Source organism: Canis lupus, chromosome 27 (genome assembly GCF_003254725.2).
Source record: "Canis lupus dingo isolate Sandy chromosome 27, ASM325472v2, whole genome shotgun sequence".
Lineage (NCBI taxonomy): Eukaryota > Metazoa > Chordata > Mammalia > Carnivora > Canidae > Canis > Canis lupus.
In genome coordinates, this window is record NC_064269.1 from 15,092,112 (window position 1) to 15,119,045 (window position 26,934).

At 34.4% G+C, this 26,934-nt stretch overlaps 1 long non-coding RNA gene across 2 annotated transcripts in view; it reads left to right on the forward strand.

Annotated features, from left to right (window-relative positions):
- LOC112665677 (uncharacterized) overlaps positions 1 to 26,840 on the forward strand; it is a 42,897-nt gene extending 16,057 nt beyond the window's left edge. For both annotated transcript variants that reach the window (XR_007406394.1, XR_007406395.1), the window contains exon 4: positions 26,637 to 26,840. This is a non-coding gene — a long non-coding RNA (uncharacterized LOC112665677). The remainder of the gene's footprint in view (positions 1 to 26,636) is intronic.
- Positions 26,841 to 26,934: the final 94 nt, after the last annotated feature.

The following is a 26,934-nucleotide window of genomic DNA, read 5'->3' on the forward strand; positions in this document are numbered from 1 at the left end:
AGAATGAACTTTTAATACATTCTTATTCATCTCTGAGGTAGCTATTTTTCACCTTACTTTTCCCAGTGTAGTCTTAAAGCATCTACCTTGGAGAAAAAAAAATCAGTTTTGTATGCCAGTGTTTCAATGTGCTCAAATACATCTAAGAAATGCAATTTCTTAGGGCTTGCTGCCCAGGACTGAGGGACATGGAGCAAAAGATTGAGATTGTATTGCCCTGATTTTCAGTCCTTTAGGTTTACAGGATGATCTGAATGGATCAAAGGCCCTCATGGGAGCCATGCAGGAGACAGATACATTATGTGAAATCCATCACTCATAAGCCAAGTGTCCATTGTGAGTATGGCTTATTCTAGGTGCCAAATGATCCAACCAACCAGCTTTGGGACAGGTTATCAGTTTTGCTGACAGACTGATTAAATAAATTTAGAAAGTCCTGGTTAGCACACAAGCTTCACATGAATCATACTTTCACAAAGATTATGTCCTCCTGAGAAAGTTTCTTCACCCTTCTGTAATGAAAGAGTACTACAAAATACTACAAAGGTATTTTGACCTATTGAATTGCAAAATCATTAAGATCTTTAGATCTGAAATTTTTCACCATTGTAAAAAAAAGTTTTTGGAAAGAGAGACTCACACTCAAAAATACTTCAGATAACTTTACAGGTAGGAAAAAAGAAAAAGAATGCTTACCTAGATATATATGATCGTATTATTATCCAAAATAAACGTATGAGTTCATAAGAAGTTCAAGAAGAGATAATAGTAGATTATGGAAATATTTGATTCAAACTTTATAATAGAAATATTAAATACAAGAATATTTAGTTTAAATAATGGGCCAAGGCTACACACAGGTCAAATAAGATAAAGTTGATATTTTCCCATTGGTTTCAAGAGATTGTGGAGGGCTAAAATATGAAGTGAAAAGTAATATCATAAGTACCTAATGAAGAGTATTAAATGCACTGCTTTATATAGAATATTTAAATCCCTGGTATATTGTGACTAGTTGGTGAGCATTAGAGATGTTATTGTTATTGAGTAACTTGGCTGAGAAGTGTGGAGGAGTTTAAGATAAATAGAAGGGAAAAAATAGAACAGAGTGTTTTCACATTTAGTTGTTTCCAGATGTTTGTTTGTTTGTTTGTTTGCTTTGGTGTTGCTGTTACTTAAATCAGGAGAGACTTGATGTAAGAAAAGATATTCAGGCAGGAAGAAGAGGATGGAGGTGGAAAACTGGTATAATTAATGAAGAAATTTAGGTTGGTGGAAGGAGATGGGATCCAGAGCTGAGTTGAAATTATTATCTTGAGAAAAATACAAAGAATATCTTTTCACTGAGATGGGGATGAAGGAAAGATGGATGAACAGAAAGAAATACGTTTGAACATGGGTATTACAGAAAAGTGAAGTTCCTCTCACATGGCAGCCTCCATTGTCTGTATGGAGTCATGAGTAAAACCAAAAAGGTATCACAGGAGCCAGAAGACTTTTAAATTTACTCACAAATGTTAGACATCAAAAGTACCAGAGTATCTTTTGCCAGACAAAAAGAGTGCCTTAGCTAGGAGTCTTGATCTTCTTTCCTCCATCTGAGAGAACCACATACAAGAGAGAATACTCATCTGTATAATCATTAGGGGAACTTCACATATCAAATGCACTGACCCATATACATTTGACAGCTATTTTCCAGTTGATAAAAGCCTTTTGCTAAATGCTTCTCTGCCTTCATTTCAGACATTCTGTATGTGTTCTCTAAGCTTTATTTAATCATCATTATTATATCTCTTCCCAAAACCATTTATTATTTTTCTTTTTGCTCATTATCTATTATAGCAGATATTTTTAAATCTTGTTTTTATTTTCCTAGTAGCTTATGGAATATCTGTCTTTTTGATGGGGAAAGGGTTGCTTCTTTGTTTATAGATATTCTTCTCTAGTCAACCAGTAGATATTTTACAGCTATGTTTGAAGGTGACTGTTTTCCATGTGTTATTCTGTATACTTTGTTCTCTTCGGGACAAGCATAATGTTTTCAGTCTGAGGTTATGTACACCTGGATGTTATTTCTAGCAAAGGAGAAAGTTTGAGGCAGTATAAAAGAGATTCTCATTTTGTCTGACATATTGACAACACACAGTGATTACTCTGGTTAGCTTACCATGTTGTATTACCCATTGGTAATTCAGCAAAGCCTTTGAAATAAAGAACATTCTTTTTGTCTGCTGATATACCTTGAAAGGTAACTGAGGCAATTACCTTTTGAGGCCAGAAAAGCCCTGTGAAGAGCTATGTCTTTTTAGGCAAGAAACAACTTTTTAACAATATACTTTGATAGTGACTTCACAGAGACAGCTAAGGAAGATATAAAAGAAATATAAGATTATAACTTTTATTTTCATGTAACAATCTAAAGGGAAAGGAGACTATAAAAATTGCTTATCAAATGAAAGACATTTTAGTTCTTGGAATATCCCCAAAGTAGTAGTTAGAATTATTCCTAAGGACGTGAAATTTGAATAAGGTAGCAGCTGAAGAAGAGAAAAGTATGAACTTACAGAGAGTAAGTGATAAAGAAAGACAAAGAAGCAAGAATAATGAGCAAATGAGAGAGAATAGATTTGCTTTATCTGATGTTATAGCAGGCAATATGATGACTCAAGAAAATAAAGTAAGGGGGTAGTTAAGAAGCCCACGGGTGTGTACCAGGTAAACTGGGCAATGCGAATCCACTGGTATTGTCTAGCATATAGATATGAGTGATCCAAACAGAATTTGAGGAAAATTAGTCTCACTGTAAGTAGAAAATAGATCGAGAAGATAATAAGAAACTAAGAAAGTGAAACACTAGGTGGTGGGTATCAAATGGCTGTCACAAATGTGAGGCAACTATTAGAATGAGCTTAGAATCTGACAGAAAGTGGGCAGCCTGGGTGGCTCAGTGGTTTGGCGCCACCTTTAGCCCAGGGCCTGATCCTGGAGACCTGGGATCAAGTCCCACATCAGGCTCCCAGCATGGAGCCTGCTTCTCCCTCTGCCTGTGTCTCTGCCTCTCTCTCTCTCTCTCTCTCTGTCTCTTTCATGAGTGAATAAATAAAATCTTAAAAAAAAAAAAGAATCTGACAGAAAGAGCATGGAGACCTTTGTTATCCAATATTTGTTGAAGAAGGATCCATAGATGGATGATGAATGAAACATGGTGATAAAATTAGAGTTCACTCAAGCATTTCTTCCTTCTTCTATTCAATCAGGTATTTCTAATTATCCAATCCTTGATTAACTAAGAAAGTTTAGATTACTACAAAGAGCAAGGGATTAGAGTAAGATGACAAAGACTGAGTACTGACTCCTGACTTATAAGTCTCTTAAGAATACTTTAATCTAGAGCTTGGTTCCTTCATCTATATTGCATTAAAGGTAAAATTTTTCAACCTGTGAGGATCAAACTGGATATTTGTAATAATTCACATATAGTTGAAATGCACTCATTCAACATATGTAAATTCCAGTTTCCATAGAAATAAAAGATTTGTGAAAATATTTTTGAAGAGCACAGACTCCCAAATTAAATATATGTATATTATTCTTGTTATTTCATTACATATTCTGGGCACAGCATGACAGTAAGTGCTGAAAGTAAAGTAAAGTAAGTAAATTAAGTAAATAAAATGTATTCTCTGTTCTTAAGAGACCCAGGACAGATGTATATAAAATCATTGAGTAAAAGTGCAAATCAGTATCTGATTAGGGGCAGCAAAGAGACATAAAAGCAATATATGCATACAGTTTTCAGGTCTGTCATCCTTGGAAAGGGCATATTTGGAGTTAGGACTTGAGTTAGGGTTTCAAGTACAGAAAGAATTTAATTAGGTAGATCCATTGTAAAGTATGATGATCTCGAAGATCTTCCTTAAATGCCTTCAGGAATGGGACTTGTTTACCTTTTTAAAAATTTTATTTTCAAGACTAACCAAACAAACAGTGCATATTTACACCATCTCGGAAAGTGTAACAAACTATCATTAGGTGGAACTCAGACGGAATACATCTACAGTTTGTCAAAGGACTTAAATCAGAAGAGAAAAGTCTGCTGGTCACCCAAGTTAAAGTCATTAACTGATACCATCTTATTCTTATCCTGATAGAAGCATAAAGAAGAGCCTTTGTTAGAAATAGAATGCTAAATTCCAATAGAAATGTCACAATGAATTTTTCTAGCACGAGGCAAAGTGCACTTTGAATCATAAAACATTAGTAGAGACATGGTGTCATCACAAAAGTTTTACTGTAAGAAAATTAGTGTTCGACTTTTAATTAAGAATGATTTCAAAATGCTTAGTGACTCGGTTACAACAAGTTCGCTACTTACATGAATAGTACATTGTTATCCAATGTACTGTTTTGAAATTATGTAAGAACTTATCATGGGAGCTCGGTCTTACTGTGTTGCTGAGCAACAACTTCTCTTGTCGTTCATCTGACAAGTTGGCAGGAAAACTTTGTTTAAGATTGAACTTCACTGTTTTTCATTTAAAAAGAGATTGGGAGACCAGTAAATTGTTCTCTGTTCTCTACTGAGTTATTATTACAGTATGTAACTAGCTATTTTCTCTCTGTTGATACTGCAAGGAGACCATTTCTTTTTATGAAGTCATAACTAGAATTTAATGTTTTAAAGTAGCAGTATGTTTTGTTTGTTTAAAAATGCAGAATTTTTTTCTTCTAAAATAAGTCTATTGTGCTATAGTTCAAGGGTACAGTGAATAACAAAATTCTTCTTAGCTAATAATAAGCATAAGTATTTGGTACTTATGACAAGCTGTGTACTATATTAGGCACGTTGATTTTTATTAGTTCAAGTTTCTGCCTAAATACCACCATATCAGAGAGCTCTACCTCATTCACCTTAACTCCTCCACTCCTAACTCCAGATCTCCTTTGCTATTTTATTTTATTCATAAGACTTTTTTTTACAACTAATATAGCACATGTAATTTGCTGAATTACATATCTCTCCACTCCCTCAGCTACCATAGAGAGCTACATGAAGCTATTTAATTTTTTCCCCAGATTCTGCATAATAATAAAGCAATTAGGTATATCAAACAGCACAATAATAGCTGAATGCATGCATGGTAAATAAACATTAGTTGCATTATATTATCATGGTTAATTAATCAAGGTTATGGTTTCAGTATCCAGATATGCCAAGTAGTTCTATAATTCATAAGTTATAAAGTATATTATTAAAGTTGTATCATAAAAATTGTACCATTGATACAAAAACACAAGGAACATCAGCCAAACATCACCATTATGAGGCAACACTGATCTTTTTTAATTACATAAAAACTTCCAAAAATTAATGTTTTCCAACATTGTAAGAATAATCTATTAATTATGTTCATAATAATAATAAAATTATGAATTAGGATGGGTGGTTCTATTTTCTGCATACATTCTCCCAGAAGATGTTTTATTTGAGGGGACATTTGACTTTAATGAGAAACAGCTGAAGTAGTAATAACAAACTAGCTCCAAAAATATTCTACAAATATTACCTCATTTGTTTCTAGACAATTAGTAGATATTAATTGTTAATTTATTCTAACTGATCTCAAGATCCACATATTTAATATTTAAGCCATTTCTGCTGCTCTTTTCAAACTCTATTTTCAATTTCATTTACAAATGTTCTCTTGAGAAGAATACAGTATATGCTCCTTATCTACTAATACTTAGACTATGAAAAGATAACAGAGATCATTTAAAACTGGTAAACCCTTCCTGACAGCATATCCTGCTCTTACTGTCTCCTCCTCACACTGTAGACAAGATCTTTAATCAGAACTAGCAGCTAAGGGTTGTGCACAGTGACCATCAAACACTAGATGAGTAAAGGAGAAAGTGTCACCAAAGATCTGGATCCCAGAAAAGAAACTAGCCAACTAAAGAAATACTGCAGAATGAATAGAAAAACAAACCAAAAAGTTAAATTAAGTATAACAGACCTCCTAATGAGATTTTGAGTAGATACTAAATTCATGAAAATGAAATAACTAAAGATAAAGAAATTAAAATATTTTAAAAGTCTTATTAGTTGTCCCTAATCATAAATACTGATATAGGTAAAGAAAGAAGTAGTTAGCTGGAAATGAACATGAAGTTTTTTCCCAGTAAAAGGTGCAAATGTATAGATTGATAATGTGAAACAAAAAGGTACAAACATGAAAGAATCAGAAATTCCAAAACCCATTTAAAAATATATACAAAATTCAAAATAGAGAAGGCAAGGGAGTAAATAATGAAACAGAAATAAAAATTGGCACAGTGGGGATGTAGCTATTTAAATAAATTTAAATTATGTGATCAGGAATTTTTAAAAAAGAGGAAAGAAGAAAGAAAGAAGAAAGAAAGAAAGAAAGAAAGAAAGAAAGAAAGAAAGAAAGAACCTATCTAGAATTTACCTTGCTAGCCTGCACAATTATGTAAACTAATCCCTTTCAATAAATCTCTAAATATGTATCTTCCACTGCTTTTGTTTCCCTGGTTGACTACTGACTGATATAGATTTTGGTACCAAGAGTAGTATAGAGAGGAGACAGTGGTAGGCTGAATTTTGACACCCATTTTTCACCAAGATATCCATGTCTTAATTTCTGTATTGATACATAAAAACTAAAATATATGATGATCAGTATTTTGTGCACCACCAAACAAATAAATTTAAAGCCTAAATGAAACACATAATTTCTGAAGAAAATATAGGCTTTTAATTTGAAAGCTTGAAAAAGACCAACTCCACAGATGAAGTAGACAATTTATCAAGCATCTAATAGGAAAATATAGGCCCAAACAGATTCAAGGTGAATTCTAACCTTGAGGAAAGATATTTCAATTGCTTGATAAATTTTTTGTAGAATGTAGAAAAAAGAGAAAACTTTCCAATCATTTTTATGTAGTAAACATGATGTTAACATCTAAATCTAACAAAGATGGAACAGAATCAAAACAAATTTATAGATAGATCAATATCACTTAAGAATATTGAACCAAAAATCCTAAATAAAATATTAACTATTTGACTTCAACATCACATTAAGCAAACAAGTGGAATTCATACCATGAAACTAAGGATTCATTACTGTATATAATCATATTACTAAGACTAAAGGGAAAAAAAACCCACAATCATTTCTATAGATGATGAAAAACAATTTGACAAACCTGAATTATAAAATCTCCTAGGAAAAATGAATGAACAATTGTTTCCTCATCTTTTGGATATACAAATACTGAAAAATCCAGCATCTTTTCTAAGTGATTTATAGGCAAAGATGCCCGATATATCTACCAGTATTTAACACTCAACTGGAGAAATTAGCCAGTACAATTAGATAAAAGAAAACAAATGAAAGCATAGTAAAACTGTACATATAGTTGTCAGTGACATGACAATATAGCTGGAAACTCCTAGAACATCAATGATAAAACAATAGCACAAATACAAAAATAATAATCAGGCACAAGATATACTGAAGGGGAATACTTCTTTTAGAATAACATGAAAAAGGTAAAAACAAAAAAAAAATTAAGCTTATAGAGGAAAGCAAAAATAATAGTTCCCAAAAAGTGCAAAATTTGACTTCAGTAAACAGAAAGACTTTGTATCAATAATTTGTTCTCAGTTAATTTATGAATCTAATGCTTTCCCAATCAAATACTAATTAGTTTTGTCCTGGAAATAGACAAATTGATATTAAACATGACATAGGAAAAATAAAAATGCACAAATGACTAGGAAAATTCTGAAAAAGAAAAGCAATAGGAGAGGAATTATCCCTACCATGTATTAAACATACTACAATGGCTCTATCATTAAAACAGTGTGATCCTGGTGCCAAAAATAGACCAATTAAACAAAATAGAAAGTTGACAAATATACTCAGTATGTGATACAGTGGACTCAGAATGTACATATGGAGTTAAGACAAATCTCATATTCCTGTGGAAAAAAGTGAACTTCCAATAAATGATGTTAGGGCAATTGGATAATCATATAAACAGATCAAATTGATTCATTTTCCAATGCATACATAGAATAAATTTCAAAGAAATAGGTATAAGAAACACTTAAGAATTGAAAGAAACTAATCAAGTATTAAGGGGAAAAGATGGTTGAATTCCTCGATTAGTCAAATATAAGTCAGGTTTTCTAAGTTTCTTTTAACATGTAGTGTGATATATGAAAGAAAAAAAAAGGTATAGTTGAAAATTTGAAAAGAAAACATCAGGGGGCATCTGGGTTGCTCAATTGGTTGAGCATCCAACTGTTGGTTTTTGGCTCAGGTCATGATCTCAGGGTGGTGAGATGGAGCCCGGTGTTGAGCTCTGTGCTCAATGGAGAGTCCCAGATTTCTCCCCCCTTCCTCTGCCTCTCTCCCTACTCACTCTGTCTTGCTCTTTGTCTCAAATAAATAAATAAAGCTTTAAAACATTTTTTAAAAAGAAGAAGAAAACATTAGGACAAAATAGGGACACTTTTATTATCTTGTGTAGAAGAATGTTTTTTTTTTTAGCAAAACTTTATAACTATAAAGGAGAAATGTACAACTTGTATAATAAAAGACATCATAACAAGGTTATGGAAAAGCAATAAATTGAGAATAAAGTTATAACATGTATAACAAAGGGTTAATACACAGAATTTTTATGGGATTCATTTAAGTCAGTGAGAAAATCCAACAGAGAAAAATGGGTGAATGCTATGAATAATCTGTGTACAGAAAAAGGAACAAGAAATATATAAAAACATTCAATTATACTCATAATTATGGAAATGCAAATAAAATAAAATGAAATACTTTTACTTCCAGAAAAGATTAGTGATATTCACATTGATGAAGTATAGAAAAATGTACATACTCATGTTCTGTTGGTGGGAGTATGGAAAATAAAGGCCTTTTATAATAATTTCAACAAATTTAAATTTGCATATGCCTTTCCATCTGAGAGGTTCCATTCCTTGTTATCTAGAAGAAATCTTGTATTTCTGTGCACCAAAATGTCCACTCTAGTATTTTTGCAAATTACAAATACATGAAATAACCCAAAGATTGAATAATAGGAAAGTAATTACATTCTAGACATGCACGCTATAAAATACACAGTAGCTATTTAAAAATTAGGCATTTAATCTATGTCAGTAATATGAAAATATCTCCACATATTGTGAAAGGTGAAAAAAGCAAGTAATAAAACAAGTAATATAGTGTACCACTTACGTAATAAAATGAACAATTGTATATAGATAAATATCTCCACATATGTAAATGTATGTAAAACAATTTTAAGGATGCACAGCAAAAGACTCACAGCAACTTACTTCAGGTAGGGTAGTAACCTATGGTTTACTGTTAGTGGCTAAATAAGGATGTTCAGGGATCCCCGGGTGGCGCAGCGGTCTAGCGCCTGCCTTTGGCCCAGGGCGTGATCCTGGAGACCCGGATCGGATCCCACGTCGGGCTCCCGGTGCATGGAGCCTGCTTCTCCCTCTGCCTCTGCCTCTGCCTCTCTCTCTCTCTCTCTCTATGTGTGTGTGACTATCATAAATTAAAAAAAAAATAAGGATGTTCATATTCAACTCTGCTTACATCTTCATTTTTCATGTTCTACGATAACGATATAGCCTAAAGTTTAAAAACCCATGTATTATAATAGTGATTTTTTTTTCAAATCTCCATATAGGGCTCTGATAGTGCTTAAGTTAGCCATTTTATCCTCCTGCTAGGTCAGAATCACATCCAGTGACTTATTTATTACTTATTTATTCAATTTATTTTGAAATGTCACCAGTTGTCACATTGCCCAAGCAGTACTACTGACTTTCTGTGTGACTGATTGGCTCAGGTAGCTGAAGCACAGTGATAAAAGCACTAGATTCAATATTTGAATATACAGTTTTATTTTAGCTCTGTTTCCAGAAAATGGGACGTGCCATTAAGTTCTACATCATCAAGGAAGAGGCCAGCCCAGATCATACTCCCTTCTTGTGCTACTAGTCTCAGGAAAAAGCTACTTGAAAGGCCATGGCTGATTAATAGAAAAGGATTTAACTGATGTTAGAGAATAGGTGTTGGGGTCTGGATATGCAAAGTAGAGCAAAGAGACATGGCTCTTTTCCTCGGAGTTTATAGTTTAAAGAGACAAATAATCAAGTAAGGTATTATACTAAAATGTGACATATGAGGGCATGAAAAATACAGTATAATCTTGGAGTACTAACAGTCAAGGAGGTCAGGTATCCTAGAAGTCATATTTAAGACAGGGCAAGAAAAATTAATGAGAGATAGGTGTAGACTTGGGGGATGCTCTATGCATCTGACAGTTACCATTTCCTACCAAAAGTCAATAAAACCTCAAGGACTTAGGTCTTATTTTTTTTCTTTTTAGTTTCAGGTACAGAATTTAGTGATTCAACACTTATATACAACACCCAGTGCTCATCCCAAGTGCCCTCCTTAATTCCCATCACCTATTTAACCCATCCCTCCAGCCAGTTCCCCTCTGGTAACCATCAGTTTGTTTTCTATAGTTAAGAGTTTGTTTCTTGGTTTTCCTCTCTTTTTTTTCCTCCTATGTTTGTTTTGTTTCTTTAATTCCATATATGAGTGAAATCATACAGTATTTCTCTTTCTCTGGCTGACTTGTTTTGTTTGGCATAGCTCCATCCACATTGTTTCAAATGGCAAGATTTCATTCTTCTCTATGACTAATATTCCATTATAGATAGATATTAGATGATATATGATAGATGATAGATAGATAGAAAATAGATAGATCACATCCTTTTTATTCATCAGTTGATGGACATTTGGGGGTCTTTCCATAATTTGGCTATGGTGTAGGTAATGCTGGTATAAACATTAGGGTGCAGGTATCCCATCAAATTAGTATTTTTGTGTCCTTTGGAGCACTTTAATATTGCCCCCAGATATTGTCTTATTCCATTTGGGCTGCTATAGCAAAATATCATTAACTGGGTGGCTAATAAACAACAGAAATTTATTTGTTACAGTTCTGGAGGCTGAGAAGTTCAAAGACCAAGGTGCTAGCAGATTCCGTTTATGGTGTCATTCCTCCTTCCTTGTTCATAGATCACATCTTTTTACTGTAACCTCACATGGCAGAAAAAGTGTGGGAGCTCTCTGGGAGTCTTTTTTATAATCGGTTCATGAGGGCTCCACACACCTCCCAGAAGCTCCATCTTCAAGTACCAACACAATGAAGATTAGGTTTCAACATATGAATTTGGATGAGCCAGGGGACACAAATATTCAGTGTATGGCACCAATCAAATATTACACTACCAGAAAATTTACTGTAGTTTGTATAATTTATACTGTAAACTTTTTTTTAAAGTTTACAAATAGTAAGGAATACATATTTGTTGAAATATGAGGAACTATCAGGAATCATACTAATATAATAATTGGAGAAAGATTTCCAGAAATAGAAAGAGATCCTTGATTATTGGCTTCTTGCTAAATATCAGTGCTTGCTGGAAGAGTATGTGGACATTGGGAGGGGAGATTGCCAAAGGCAGACTACCAGATGCAGTGTTTTTATTTTTATTTTTGTTTTTGTTTTGTTTTCAGATTTTTTTCATTTGTCTTTCACTTCCTCAGTGCTAAAATGTCTGTCTTCTTACCAACCAAGTACATCGTAACATGCCACTGCGCTTTTGTGCACATCATTTTTATTGTCAGAAACATTGTTTGTCTACTTTTCTAGTTGGAAACTTCTATTGATTCTTTTAAGACTGAGCTCTTGTGTGAAGCTTTTAGTCAAGACAATACGATTCTCTTACGATACTCTGGTGTCTCTACACTTAGGGTATTTAAATATCCCCATTTTCTGCTAAATCATGAGCCCTGTGACATCAGAATCTATGCCGTATTTACATCTCAATCTCTAGTGCCAAATGGCACCTGACAAGTAGTCAATCTATAAAGAAGAAAAGTAATTATATTTCAGAATTATTTTACTTAGGAATTAGCTTAATCATTCATATCTAGAAGCTTGCTGGTATCTCACCACTGCCACTGGGACTTCTGCGGTCATGCGAGGCAGTCTAGCTGAGGTATCTGCCTTTTATTTTCTAAGAAATTAGTCACAATAGGCTTCTAACTTTAAAAATATCAGTGTCTGCTTTGTGAGACTTGGCTTAGCCCAATACTGCAGGCCTTTGCCATGCCTTTGAAACTCTCAAAAATCAAATTCAAAAAGTTACATTAAAGGGACTCCTGGGTGGCTCAGTGGTTGATCATCTGCCTTTGGCTCAGGGCATTATCCCAGGGTCCTGGGATCGGTCTGCATCGGGCTCCCTGCAGGGAGCCTGCTTCTCCTGCCTATGTCTCTGCCCCTCTCTGTGTCTCTTATGAATAAATAAATAGTTTTTAAAAAGCAAAAAAAAAAGTTCCTTAAATACATTCTTTGTATTTCTCTACCTACTTGATTAGCCAGTTCATATCTGAAGACAGGAAATGCCCTTGCAAAGAGTCTGCTATGCTATCTGAAAGGTTGTTAAAACATCCATGTTGTGTGGCCCATTCTTTTAAACTGTAAACTACATGCTCCAACTGTAAACAACTGAACAACTCTCTAGCCCACCAATTTTAAAACACTGAATTTACAATAAATGCTTTTTGAATAATTTATTACTATAGAAATATTCAGAAATAATATAAATGTTCAACTACAGACAATCAATTCAAGTATGCCATGTAAAAGAATATGATCCACTCATTTACAAATAAGGTTATATTGGGACGCCTGGGTGGCTCAGCAGTTTGGTGCCTGCCTTTGGCTTAGGGTGTGATCCTGGAGACCCGGGATCAAGTCCCGCGTCAGGCTCCCTGCATGGAGGGGAACCTCTCTGCCTGTCTCTGCCTCTCTCTCTCTGTGTCTCTGATGAACAAATAAAATCTTTAAAAAAAAAATAAGGTTATAGATTTCTAACTTGTGACTGGAAATATGCACCATAAAAATGACATAAATATTAAATAAGGTAAGTAATTCTTTTGAAATTCACATTGCCTTTGCAATATTTTCTAGTACATGTATATTCATACATTTTAAGTAGAGTGATGCAACAAATAAAGAAAAAATTTCAGAAGATAGAATTTGAGATAGATATGTATGAATTTTACATACATAGAGGTATAGTACCAAAAAGATCTAACATTTCTGGTGCTTTATTATGTATCACTAACTTTTCTAAACAATTTGCATGTATGTATTTAGTCCTGACAACAAACCTGAGATAAGTACTATTATGTTTCCTCCTATACAGAAAAGAAAGTTGAGGCATGGAAAGATTAAGAAAATTGCCTAGAGTTGGAATTTGAAACCAGAAAGTCTTGTTCCAGAGCCTGAATTCTTAACCATATGTCTATGCTGTGTCAGTTGTAACTAAAATGATGACAGTTCATGAAATCACTCAACCTCAGACAGTAGACTAAGGACAAAACTTTGGGGAAAACATTACTAAATCAGAGGTACAAAATGTGTAGCCCATGAAATAATCAACAGCAATAAAAAAACTTTTATAGAAAAATTTTAAAAACCTAGATGTATGAAGTCAATGAATCCAAGGCAAAAAGAAATTTTTGTAAGAGAGAAGAATCAACCTGTCCTTGCTTCTGAAAGTTTAAGATAGGGATAAAATTGTCCATGGATTATTTTCAGTTGGTAGGGTTTTTGTTCATGTTTTGTTGCAGGAGTGATGAGAGAAGTCAGACAGCTCTAGTTTGTGGAATAAGTGCGAGAAGAGGAAATGAAAAATAAAATACAATATAATATTTTGCTAATTAAAATGAAAAAAAAAAGATAACAAGGGACAGATAAAATGATGCCTGAAAAGAATATGCTCAAGGTCAACTTTCTTGTTTTATTTTTGTGTGTTGGTGAAAACACAATGTAAGATCTACCCTCTTAAATTTTTAAGTGCAAAAAAAAATTTTTAAGTGCACAATATAGTATTATTAACAATAGGCGCAATGTTGTACAGAAGATGTCTAGAACTTACTCAACTTGCATAGCTGAAATTTTATATTCTTTGAATAAATAGCAACTCCTATTTCCCCATGCCCCACCCCCCCCCACCCCCCACCCAGCCTCTGGCAACCACCACACTATTCTAAGCTTCCATGGCTTAAAAATATCTCATATAGGTGGAATCATGCAATATTAGTCCTTTTATCACTGGGTTATTTTACTTAGCATAATGTCTTCAAAGTTCGTCCATGTTGTCTTATATTACAGGATTTCTGTCCCTTTTAAAAATGAATGATATTCCCTTGTGTATATATGCCACATTTTCTTTATCTATTTATCCATCAATGGACATTTAAGCTGTTTTCACATCTTGGCTACAGAGAGTAGTGAGTGCTGCAATGAATACAGGAATGCTAATATCACTTCAAGATCTGGATTTCAATTCTGTTGGATGCATTCCCAGATTGCTGGGTCATATGGTAGTTCTATTTTTAATTTTTTCAGGAACTACCATACTGTTTAACATAGCAGCTGTGCTATTTTACACTCTCACCCATAGTATACAAGAATTCCATGGGACACCTGGGTGGCTTAGCGGTTTGAGGGTCTGCCTTTGGCTCAGGGTATGGTCCCAGAGTCCTGGAATCCAGTCCCACATCAGGCTCCCCGCATGGAGCCTGCTTCTCCCTCTGCCTGTGTCTCTGCCTTTTTCTGTGTGTTTCTCATGAATAAATAAATAAAATATATTTTTTAAAAAATACAGTTTCTCCATATCTTTGCCAAACGTTGTCTTTTGTCTTTTGCTAATAGCCACTCTAACAGATGTGAGAAGATATCCCATGTGATATTGATTTGTATTTCCCTGCTTAGTGACATTGAACAACTTCTCATATACCTATTGGCCATTTTTCTGTCTTTTTTTTGGGGGGGGGGAAATGTCTATTCCAATCTTCTTGTCCATTTATGAATTGAGCTATTGTTATTGTTGTGTTGTTGATGATGTTGAGTTGTAGGAGTTCTTTATATATTTTGTAAATTAACCCCTTGTCAGAAACGGTTTGCAAATATTTTCTTTCATTCCATAGGTTGTCTTTTCACTCTGTTGATAAATTCCTTTCCTGTGCAGAAGCTTGTTAGTTTGGTGTGATCACGCTTTTCTCTTTTTGCTTTTGTTGGCTGTGCTTTTGGCCTCATATCCAAGAAATCATTACCAAAATCAATGCCATGAAGATTTTTCCTTTGTTTTCTACTAGGAGATTTTAAGTTTTCACATCTCGCATAAAGTCTTTAACGCATTTTCAGTTAGTTTTGTGTTTAGTGTAGGATAAGGGTCCAATTTCATTCTTTTGCATGTGGATAACCAGTTTTCCCAGACTATCCTTTCACCATTTTGTATTTGATACCCTTGTCAAAAATCAGTTAGCCATATATGCATAGATGTGTTTCTGGAGGTCTATACGTCTACCTTTGTGCCAGGACCCTACACTTTTAATTGCAATCGCTTTTAAATATATTTTGAAATCAGGAAGTGTGATACCTTCAGCTTTGTTCTTTCTCAAGATTGTTCTGGCTTTTTGAGGTTTTCTGCAGTTCCGTATGAATTTTAGAATTTAGAATTATTGTTTCTATTTCTGTGAATAATGCCATTAAAATTTTAATGGGAATTGCATTGAATCTGTACATTGCCTTGGATAGTATGGACATTTAGGTAGTATTACTTATTCTAATCTGTGACCATGGGATATCTTGCTATTTGTTAGTGTCTTCTTTAATTTCTTTCATCTAAGATTTGTAGTTTTCAGTATACTAGACTTTTGTCTCCTTAGGCTTAATCCTAAATATTTTATTATTTCTGAAGTTATTATAAATGGGATGTTTTCCTAATTTCTTTTTAACATAGTTCATTGTTACTATTCTTAGTGTTTTTTGTTAGCGATTTTTATTTATGTATCCTACAACTTTACTCAATTCCTTTATAAATTTACTATTTTTTTGTTATATCTAGTACACTATTTTAATAGCATACAAAAACTTTTTTCCAACATAGCTTCATTTTCTCCTACCTCCTTTTTAGGAGTATTATCATACAAATTACATCTTTATACAGTATAAGTCCGTGAATATATTTTATAATTATTGCTTTATGCAGTAGTCTTTTACTTTTTTTTTTATTTTTATTTATTTATGATAGTCACAGAGAGAGAGAGAGAGGCAGAGACACAGGCAGAGGGAGAAGCAGGCTCCATGCACTGGGAGCCCGATGTGGGATTCGATCCCGGGTCTCCAGGATCGCGCCCTAGGCCGAAGGCAGGCGCCAAACCGCTGCGCCACCTAGGGATCCCGCAGTAGTCTTTTAAATCAGATAGGAGATAGATAAGATTTAAAAAAGTATACATTTATAGTGTCTTTACATTTATAATTTCACAGTTTAATTACTGGTGCTTTTTATTTCTTTGTGTGGACTCGAGCTACTATCTAGTGTCCTTTCATTTCAACCTGAGGAATTGCTTTTACTCTTTCTTGTAGGACAGATCTGCTAGTGATAAAATCTCTTAGGTTTTTTTTTTTTTTTTTTTTTTTTTTTTTTTTTTTTTTTTTTTTTTTTTTATTTGCTTATCTGAGAAGTCTTGATTCAGCTTCCTTTTTGAAGGATGGTTTTGCTGGATAGAGAAATCTTGATTGACTGTCTTTTTCTTTCAGCACTTTGAATACAGCATCTCACTGCCTTCTAGTCTCCCTGGTTTCTGATGGAAATTCAACTGTCAATCTTCTTGACAATCCCTTGTACATGATAAACCCTTTTTGTCTTGCTGCTTTAAAGTTCTGTTTTTGTCCTTGGCTTTTGATGATTTGACTATGATGAAGTCTCTGTTGTGCTAGCTTATTGGGCAGCTCATAATTGTTGGGGATTTCCTTAAAATGCTTGAACAAATTAGTTTCTGATCTTTGCTGAAAATCTGTGTGTGGTGTGTGTTGGAGTATACCTTCAACGCTCAGGTCATTTACGTTTGTTTTCATTTCCCACTTCTACGGGAACTCAAGTTTAACCAGAAACAAGAGATAAACACTCTGTTAGATCTTTCCTGGCAAGTGCATAGCCCTACTCATGTGTATGTGCAGTTTTCTAGATCCCTTGGAATATTATATTATTTATATTCAATTTATTTTATATTATAATATATTATAGATTATATGTATATGTATTTATTTATTTATTTTAAATGATCAAAGGAAGCAGCATGGAAAAGGGGATAATTCTAAAATGATGGAAATTACCATGAGAGAAGTCTATCATCAGCCTGTGCCAGACTGAGAAATGTGATCATAATGGTGTTATGAATGTGATTTTAGGTATATTGGCAGTTAATTTTTATTCCTCTGACCTTCCCCAATCTCATCCCTAGAGCCTAAGCCCCCTGAGAAGAAAAGGAACAGAGTACTCAGAATATGTGACAAACTTTATCCCTATTTGCAGGAATTTAGGTTATCTCAAATAATTTAACATTATAGATAATGCTGAAATAAATTTTCTTGTATACAGATAGTGTTCAGTTTTCCTATTATTTTTCAAAAGTGTGTTTTCAGATATAAACTATTCAGTCAAATTATATTCATATGGTTTGAAGCTTTTGATAGAAGAAATCCTAAAGAATAGGAGACCAACTGGAAAGAATACCAATAACAGTGTGTGGAAATTATGTTTTCCAGAAATTAATGCCATATTGGGAATTACTATCATTTGTAACCTTTACAGATATATTAGATGAAATATAGTATCACATTTTAAACTTAATTTCTCTGGTTACTAAATGTGGATACATCTCTTTTCAAATTTATTAGACTATTTGTTTCTTTTTTCCAAATGTCCTAGATTTAAGTGTCCTAGATGTGATGTTCATCCTTTCACTCTATGATTTCTTCATATATAAAAGATGTTATAATATACACAATGCAAAGACATTATTAATTATGTTATATATATATATATATATTTCATGTGTTTTTATATTTGTAATTTGTCTTTTATTCCATTCTAAGATTATTTTTGTTATCTTTGTTTAAATGCATGGTGCCAGGCTAGATTCTCACATAAACTCCCCACATAGATACTAAAATTATCTTTATGCTAGAACATGAAAAATTTCCCTGCTTATGGGAATAGATAATATGATAATTATTTTTTCTAGGTAATGTTTGCCAAAAAGCATTGTTCCCCATTTTAACTTAGTTGCATGTTTGCATTGAGAATCATGAGCAAAATATGTAAATTGCATGCCTTTGTTTAGATCTGTTTAGAGAGATGATTTGTTTAAGGACAGGATTTGTTTACTTTCTAATAGGATTGCCTAGATGGGAACTTTGCATAATATAATGGGATTAATCCCTGTGAAATCTCTGAGTAGATTTTATTATCAGTCACAACCTCTGCCCTTCCACTGTGTGAAATGTCTAAGAAAGGGATTGAGACAGTTTCTGCAGTTGCATGAGAAGCAACTTAGTTATAGGCTGCTGTCTGAATCCACATATGCCCATATACACTCATAAACATAGACCTATACAGCACACAACACCTTCCTTGAGCTGTCAGTTATTCCAAATTTGAGTAAGATATAGGAATTCAGAAAATTAAAATTTTCTGCATTTGAGTAAACAACAAAAGCAAAGTAGGGATATCTAATATTTGAGTTTTAAAATGAATAGAGATTAATGGAATGTGTTAAACACTGGTCAGTTAATGTCTTTTATATTATGCAATGTGTAATTCACTGTAACTAAAATGTGATTTATGGCACATGGGTGGTACAGTCCACCAAGTGTCTAATTCTTGGTTTCAGCTCAGGTCATGATCTCAGGGTTGTGAGATCCAGTCCCATGGCAGGCTCTGCATTGGGTGTGGAGTCTGTCTCCCTTTGCCCTCCTCTCTCTCTCCAAAATAAATAAGTAAATCTTTAAAAAGAAATGTGATTGAACTCCAAGAATAAGCACATCTTTATGTAGGACAGAGTCAAGCTTCCATACTAATGGTGGAAAAAATATCTACACAGAACAGAGATGTATATGGCATTTTTTTTCAACATTAGTCTTTCACTTTTTATTTGTCAAATACAAAAAGAGAGCTTCATTCTATATAGCACTTATTATGTACCAAGCATTATTCCAAGTGCATTAAACATATCAACTACTTTAATCCTCAAAACACTCTGTGAGTTAGGCAGTATTGTCCTTATCTCAAAGATAGGAAAAGTGAGGCACAGATAAAAGTGCAAGCCCAAGGTCACAATACAGGTAAGTTTATCAATGTTTTCCATTATGATTTCTTCTTATCTAGTATTTTTAGAAAAGATTCATTCACTGCCAGATTATATACATACTCACCTGTGTTTCCTGTATATCTTTCACGTTTTCATCATTACACTTAACTCTTCATTTCACCTAGAATTTATTCTCAGATGGTGTGAGGAAAATATCATCTGTATTTCATTAATTCTAAGATATACACTTGTCAAATTTTAACATCTCTGAAACCAGATATCTTTTAAACCAATGAGGTCTTACAAGCACTGACAGACCATAGTCTTGCTGGAATCTGTCTGATAATATCAAGACAGTGTCAGCATCATATTTGAGGATGAATGTCAGAGGCTTGGAAGAAATCATGAGAAACAATATTTAGAACATGCTTTTAAGAAATTCCATATCAATAAATATCTAGATTGAACAGAGGAGATACTACTATATGAAAAAAAAATAACATAGATGAGGCACCTAGTAACTCAGTTGGTCTGACTTTTGATTTTGGCTCAGGTCATGATCTCAGGGTTGTGAGATGGAGCCCTGCTTGGGCTCTACAGTGGGACTGGAATCTGCTTAAGATTCTCTCTTCTCCCTCTGTCTCTACCTCCTTTAAAAATAAATAAATAAAAATTTTAAAAAATAAAAGAGCTGGACTTTGGGAAGAAGTGTATTCATATTTTAACTGATTTATTGCATCTATACTTAATTTTTATATTTATAGACAAAAGTGGCATATGATCAAAAGTCTATATCTAAGTAAGTCTAAAATAACTAAAAAAAATATACAGGAGTCAGTAAACTTTTCTGTAAAGATTTACAGATGGTTAATATTTTAGTCTTTGTGGGCCACACAGTCACTTCTTTTTCTCAATTTTTAAATTTTAATTAGTAAGTTATTAGTATTATGTATTTAATTTACTAAAATTGCAAGATTTTATTTATTTTTAGTGTCCTATATCTCTTCCTGATAGAAGTTATTTTCCACATTATTATAAGTTTATTCTCTCTAATGAACTTTTAAACACTTAAGCTGCAATAAAGGTCATTAGAACCATGTTTGATATTATATGAAACCAACCCAATTAGTGAGAAGAGTTAAAATTTTTATTTTTTAAGAGATTTTATTTATTTATTCATGAGAGACACAGAGAAAGAAGCAGAGACATAGGCAGAGAGAAAAGCAGACTCCCCTCAGGGATCCTGATTCAGAACTCCATCCCAGGACCCCGGGATCACAACCTGACCAAAGGCAGATTCTCAACCATTGAGCCATTCAGGTGCTCCAAGAGTTAAAATTTTTAGTAGTCACCCTTTCTATTCAGGAAATCAACTAGTTTTAAGACTCTGGTAAGATTCTATACTTAATTCAAATAAGTCCTACACATTTTCTTGTGTAGCCAATTTCTAGATATTTAACATTTTGGGGGTTATTAAGAATGGAATATTTTGTTTTCCATTATATTTCCTATCTTGCTTCAGTTGGTATATAATACAGCTACTTATTTTTGTAACATTTATTTGTGTCTTCTTTGATTTCTTTCATCAATGTCTTAAAGTTTTCAGTATACAGATCTTTTATTATTTGCTCTTCTCACTGAATAATTTAACATGGCCTGTCATCAAGTTCATTGATTCCTTTTCTATCTAGTCAAGTCTGTTGTTGAGTTATTCTATTCTTTAGCTGTAGGATTTCTGTTGTTCTTTTTTTTTAATGGTTTCTATATCTTTGTTGAATTTCTCATTTCATTCATCATTGTCAGTTCCTAAGTTTGTTTACTTGTGTGTCGTTCTTGTAGTTCACTGACTTTGAAGTGGATTTTTCTGAGTTCTTTGTCAGACGGTACATATATCTCCATTTTTTTAGTTCTGTTATTAGAGGTTTATTAGTGTCATTTGATGGTGTCATGTTCACCTGATTTTTCATGATTATTGGTTCTTTGCAGTGGTCTATACATCTGAGGAGATAGTCTCCTCTTCTAGCCATTAAAGTTTTGCTTTGGCATGAAAAGATCTTCATTGGATGGGTCATTGGAAAGATGGAGCTTGCTGTAGGAGTATCTAGTTGGGTGAGGCTATTGTCCATGCTCTTAAGTCAGGGGGTTGTTGCTGGCTGTCTTGTGTGGTTGGTTGGAACAGCTCGCTGGGTTCTTCATTCATGAAGGACTGCTGGGTGGACTCCCTGACTTGGCATGGCTACTGGCTATGTTCTACAGTCAGGTGGGACTGTTAGCTGGGCTCTGCAAACACCTTTAGTCAGGAAAGTTCGTAGGCTGTGTTCCCTGGAAAGGTGCTGACACTGGTTGGACTTCATGATTGAGCAGTTTGGTGGATTGTGGTCTACAATTGTTCCTGTTTGAGAGGGACCTCAGATTATGCTCACTGACTGTATAGTGCCATTGGCTGGAATCTGTTCAAGCAGGACCAGAGACAGTGCTCCATGACTGGTTGAGGCTTAAAGCTGTGCTCTGCAATCAGGCAGTGCTAGAGCTGTGCTCTGCAGTCAAGTAGTGTCACTATCTGTACTCACCACATCTGGTTTGTGTTCAGCAATTGGGCAAGGCCTTAGACTGGGTTCTGCCTCAGGGCAGGGCTATAGGCTTGGCTCTGCAGCCGATAGTACTGTAGGCTGTGCTCCAGGCTTGCCTAAAGTCACTGTTCAGGTTCCCTGTTAATGCCAGACCAGAAGCTATTCTTAACAGTAGGGCAGGGCCGCTGGCTTGGCTCTCTGCCCAAGTAGGCTGTAGAATGGGCTCTGAAGCTGTCCAGGCTTCCTGGTTGTGTGCAACTGAAGCCTATACTCAACAGTTGGGTAGGGCTGCAAATTTTCTTCCTGCTTAGCCAGGGTCATAGGAGAGGTTACATGGGTGTTATGATTTGTTGGTTGAGAATCCAAATTAGGTGGAAGTGCCAACTGTGCTTCCTGGCCAGATAGGGCAATAAACTCAGTGCTGCTGGTGGGAAGATCCAGTGGCCATGATCTTTGCTTGAGCTCCACTGCAAGCATGAATGCCATCCATCAAGATATGAGCACTGGTTGCTGTAAGCCTCATTCCTCTTCTCTGTCTCTATCTGATCCCAAGTAGTCAAACCTCATAGATTCTCCCAATGATCTCCATGAGTAGAGACCTGAGCAGCCATCCTCGGAAGTGTCCTGTAATGTTGAGGGATCTAAATGTCCATCTTGGGCTCTCATTGTCCTACAGGAGGAAAATTAAGCCCAAGAGGGCCCTCTTGGTGCAGTGCTATACTAACCTAGGGAAGGGGCAAGGCAGTCAGAATGTAGCTGCTCTTCTTCCCCTTCTAATGCAGTCCCTCTTGGTCTCCAGGGTCTAGATTCTGGGATTTTCACAATGGTGTCTTAATTATAGATAGTTGGTAGTTGGTTTATAGATAGTTTAATGTTGTCCAATTTTTCTAATTTACTTTTTTTTTGCTTGCATTTATATCATATCTAAGCAATCACTGCCCAATCCAAGATAGATACCTATATATTTCTATAAGAGCCTAGTAGTTTTAGCTCCTACATTTATGCCTTTGATACATTTTGGATTAATTTTGCATGTAATGCAGTGTAGTGTTTCAAGTTCCTTCTTTGACATATTGCTCCCAGTTGTCTCAGCACAGATTTTTTAAAAGACCTTTCTTTTTCCATTGAATTGTCTTGACACCCTCATCAAAATCAATTGACCATAAATGTGAAAGTATATTTCTAAACTTACAATTCTATTTCATTGAGTGGTATATCACTCTTTATGCCAGTACCACACCATCTTGATCACTATTGCTTGGTAGTGTGTATTGAAATAAAAAGTCAATCCTTCGAAATTTTTTTTTTCTTTTTAAGATTGTTTTGGCCTTTCTAGGCTCCTTTCGTTTTCATATGGGTTTTAGGATCTTGTTGTGAATTCATTCAAATAATTCAGCTAAGGATTTTTATAGGAATTGTATTCAGTCATAGTTGTTTTTTTTTTTAAATCGTGATCCTACATAGCATATTTAAACTTAACATACTTAACATACTTTATTTTAGAATCTAGTTACCTATAGAGTAGTTATATAACTCTAGCTAGTTGTGTTACAAGCATACTAAATTATAACCCCTGTGGCAGCAGAAGCTATCTTTTATTCTTTAATTTCTTGAAATTTCTCAAATATCTTTGCAAAAGCATATATTTTAAAATATTTAACCTGCATAAATATTTAAAAAGTCTACTTAATATGATATTTTTTAGTCTTCTTAAAAGTGGACCTGTATAGATCAATAGCTGAATTGATCAGTTACTGTCAAACAAGAGCATGGCTGTTTTGATTTTGCAACAGGCATGCCTGTAGACTTGGGAAATGTCATTATTTATGATCTATCTCTAGGCTTCTAAATTTCACTTTGAGTACAAGCCTTGTTCAAAACTGCTCTTTTATTTCAGTTATTTCACTGCTTTTTACTTTCTAGCCAAATCGTCTAAAAAAATGGGCAACACACATATCACTTTATTTTAGAAGTCTAGAGATACTTCAGTAAATGAATATAAGAATATTTTTAAATGGTTTTAAAATAGAAAAATGCAGGTGGTTGGGCATTGGTTATGATTCATGAACTATTCATAAACAGCAGGAAAATAATAGTTACTCTATATATGCCATTTCTTTGGCTAAGAAAGAAAATGCAGTCTGTGTAGTAATTCTCCGGCCAAAAATAAATGGGTATCACTTTTAGTTTTTAATTGCCACATCTGTTTTTTTTCCATTTAGTCATGGCATTATACACAATGGGACATGACTTAAGGACCAGCAGATATAATATGAATTATTTTCAGCTCGCAGAAATGTTGCCAAGAGACTCCCATACATGGAGTAAATGTCCATAGAGTTTTTCAGACTGTAACCAGCTCTAGTTTATCCATACCACTGTTAACACTGAATTACTTGACATGTCTCTAATTAAAACTACCGTGGTGGTATTTCTAGTCAAAAGCAACCATACTGTGATCTGTGTGAACACACTTTTGCCAAGTTGCTGATTATCAGATGGCAATGCAGACCCAGCTGGTGTAGAGTCCTTAATATCTGATCCTCTGACACTAAAAATGCCACACATTTCCTTTGGAATCAACATATGCCCGATTAGCTATCTGTCACACTAATTATGCAATTTCAGGATTTTTTTAAACTTTGTATATCTCAAATCACCCATAAAAATCATTTTTTGTTAGTCAAACAATTCTTGTTGATGTGCCTAATTTCATAGCTTCCAAAATTCATTTATCCACAAATTTCACTCTGTTCTTTTACACAGATAGGTCTTTAGCTATTTTCAAGTATAGGATTACTTATAAGAAAATAGATAAGACCAAAGGCGTAGCTAAATAAAAAATCTAACTCAAGTTGTAACCAGTATACATTAATTAAGTTAGTTATTGCATTATTTCTTGACTTCTTGATGGAGGATATTATTTTCATTACAGTGTTCACCACTTATTGCTATTCATTAGTATAGTCTAAGCTCACTAATTATGTCAATATCCTCCTCAGTAAGCCCTCGCCTTGTGAATATACTCCAGTTCTTTCCTTTCGTATATTTATTCATTCTCCAGTGAGACAAATTAATCAATTTCATTCACTTTACTTACATGATGCCAATAGTACCCATGTGCAATTAAATCCTGGTGATTCTGTGACCCATTTTGGCTCCTCCCTATTGCTATGTGGCCTTAGGCAGCTAGGAATCTCACTGAGCACCCATTCCCTCTTCATCAAATTGAAGATAACATGAACTTACCTCATAAGGTTTTAAGATTTAAATGAAATTATGTAAATAAAAGCATTTCATATGTACAATTGATATTTTCTTTCCTTTTTTTTTTTATTTTTATTTTTATTTTTATTTTTTTTTTGAAAAATGTATTTTTTTTTTATTGGTGTTCAATTTACTAACATACAGAATAACACCCAGTGCCCGTCACCCATTCACTCCCACCCCCCGCCCTCCTCCCTTTCCACCACCCCTAGTTCGTTTCCCAGAGTTAGGAGTCTTTTACGTTCCTTTATCAACTGTCTTTACTTCCCAAATTCTACTTGAAAGTAGTCCATTATTCCTCAGGAGCTCACCCTATTTTAAGTTCAAATGCATAGGTGTTGACAGTTTTGACCCACTGACTGTCCTTAAGAAGCATTACACGATTGTATTATATTTGCAAAAACATTCTAGGTCTGGGTTTGATCTTTGTATTTTCAAACTCAAAATTTGGTCTTATCTGCTTAGACTAGATCAAACTTGGGGTTGTTGATTCACTATAACAAAGATTACAGTGGACTAATGGATAATGCTGATTTCATTTACATTGAGAAAAATAATTGTCAAGGGGGAATAGACATTCATTTCTCTGACCATCATATTCTTTCTCTGTAAGAAACTGCATGGGAAGTCAAATTATAATCACAAGACCTCTTAGAGATCCTGGAATCAGAGTCAAGGCTGCTGGTGTTTTGATTGCAGTGCCTAATGGCTCCAGGTTTGACAGGTGGATGTGCTCATTTCCACAAGCACACCTGCTTCCTAAACAGGACCAGTTTGTTCCTGCCCCAAGCAGCGACATGGCTGCCATGTAGCACAATTTTAGCAAGTACCATTTGCATGACAGTTTATATAAATAATGCCCTCTAGATTTGTGTAACAGTGGCCATGAGAGAAACTCTTTTCCCTACATGGGATTTTAATGTGCACTGCATTTTTCCTTGACACTTTTTTTTTTTTAAATGCTCCCACTGATGGTTAACTCCCATAAGGATAGATCCTTCCTAGTTCATATTTTTCATTGCATTGCCTTTGTTTATTAACCTTATCATGTTGCTGTCAGAAAAAAAAAACCTTTTAAAATGCTTTAAAATTATTTTTATAGCAAACATTTTATTTAAGAGGACATTTAAAATTTTTTGATGAGGTGTGGAATGAGCCTCCAAAAGAAATAGTGCTGAAGCTTATAAAGGTCTTAAAACATTCTTGCACTCAATCTAAACCTCTATTAGCCAAATCCACTTAAGCTGCTCACCAGGAGAAAGAAAAAATGGGGAATGCATTTAAGTCTTAAGGGGAATGGAGGGTTAGTTGCTTGATATTACTCTATTATTTTCCCTTCTTTTACTCCTGATTCTGCAGTCAACTAAAAATGGGAAGCCCTGTATATGCTTCCCTGCCACCTTATAGTCTGGTAATGTATGTGAATGGCTTTGGAAATCTCTGCAGTAAGCAAACCTGTTTACCTTCTTTTTAAATATAGGTTTTCCGGGCAGCCCGTGTGGCTCAGCAGTTTAGGGCCGCCTTCAGCCGCCTTCAGCCCAAGGCCTGATCCTAGAGACCCGGGATCGCATGGAGCCTGCTTCTCCCTCTGCCTGTGTCTCTGCCTCTCTCTCTATCTGTGTGTCTCTCATGAATAAACAAATAAAATATTAAAAAAATAAAATATAGGTTTTCCTTTTTATGATTATGATCTTTTAATAAGATTTATTAATATCCTTTAGCATGCACTTGAAAACTGGGACCTATTTTCCATTCATTTCTATAGTGAATATAATTGA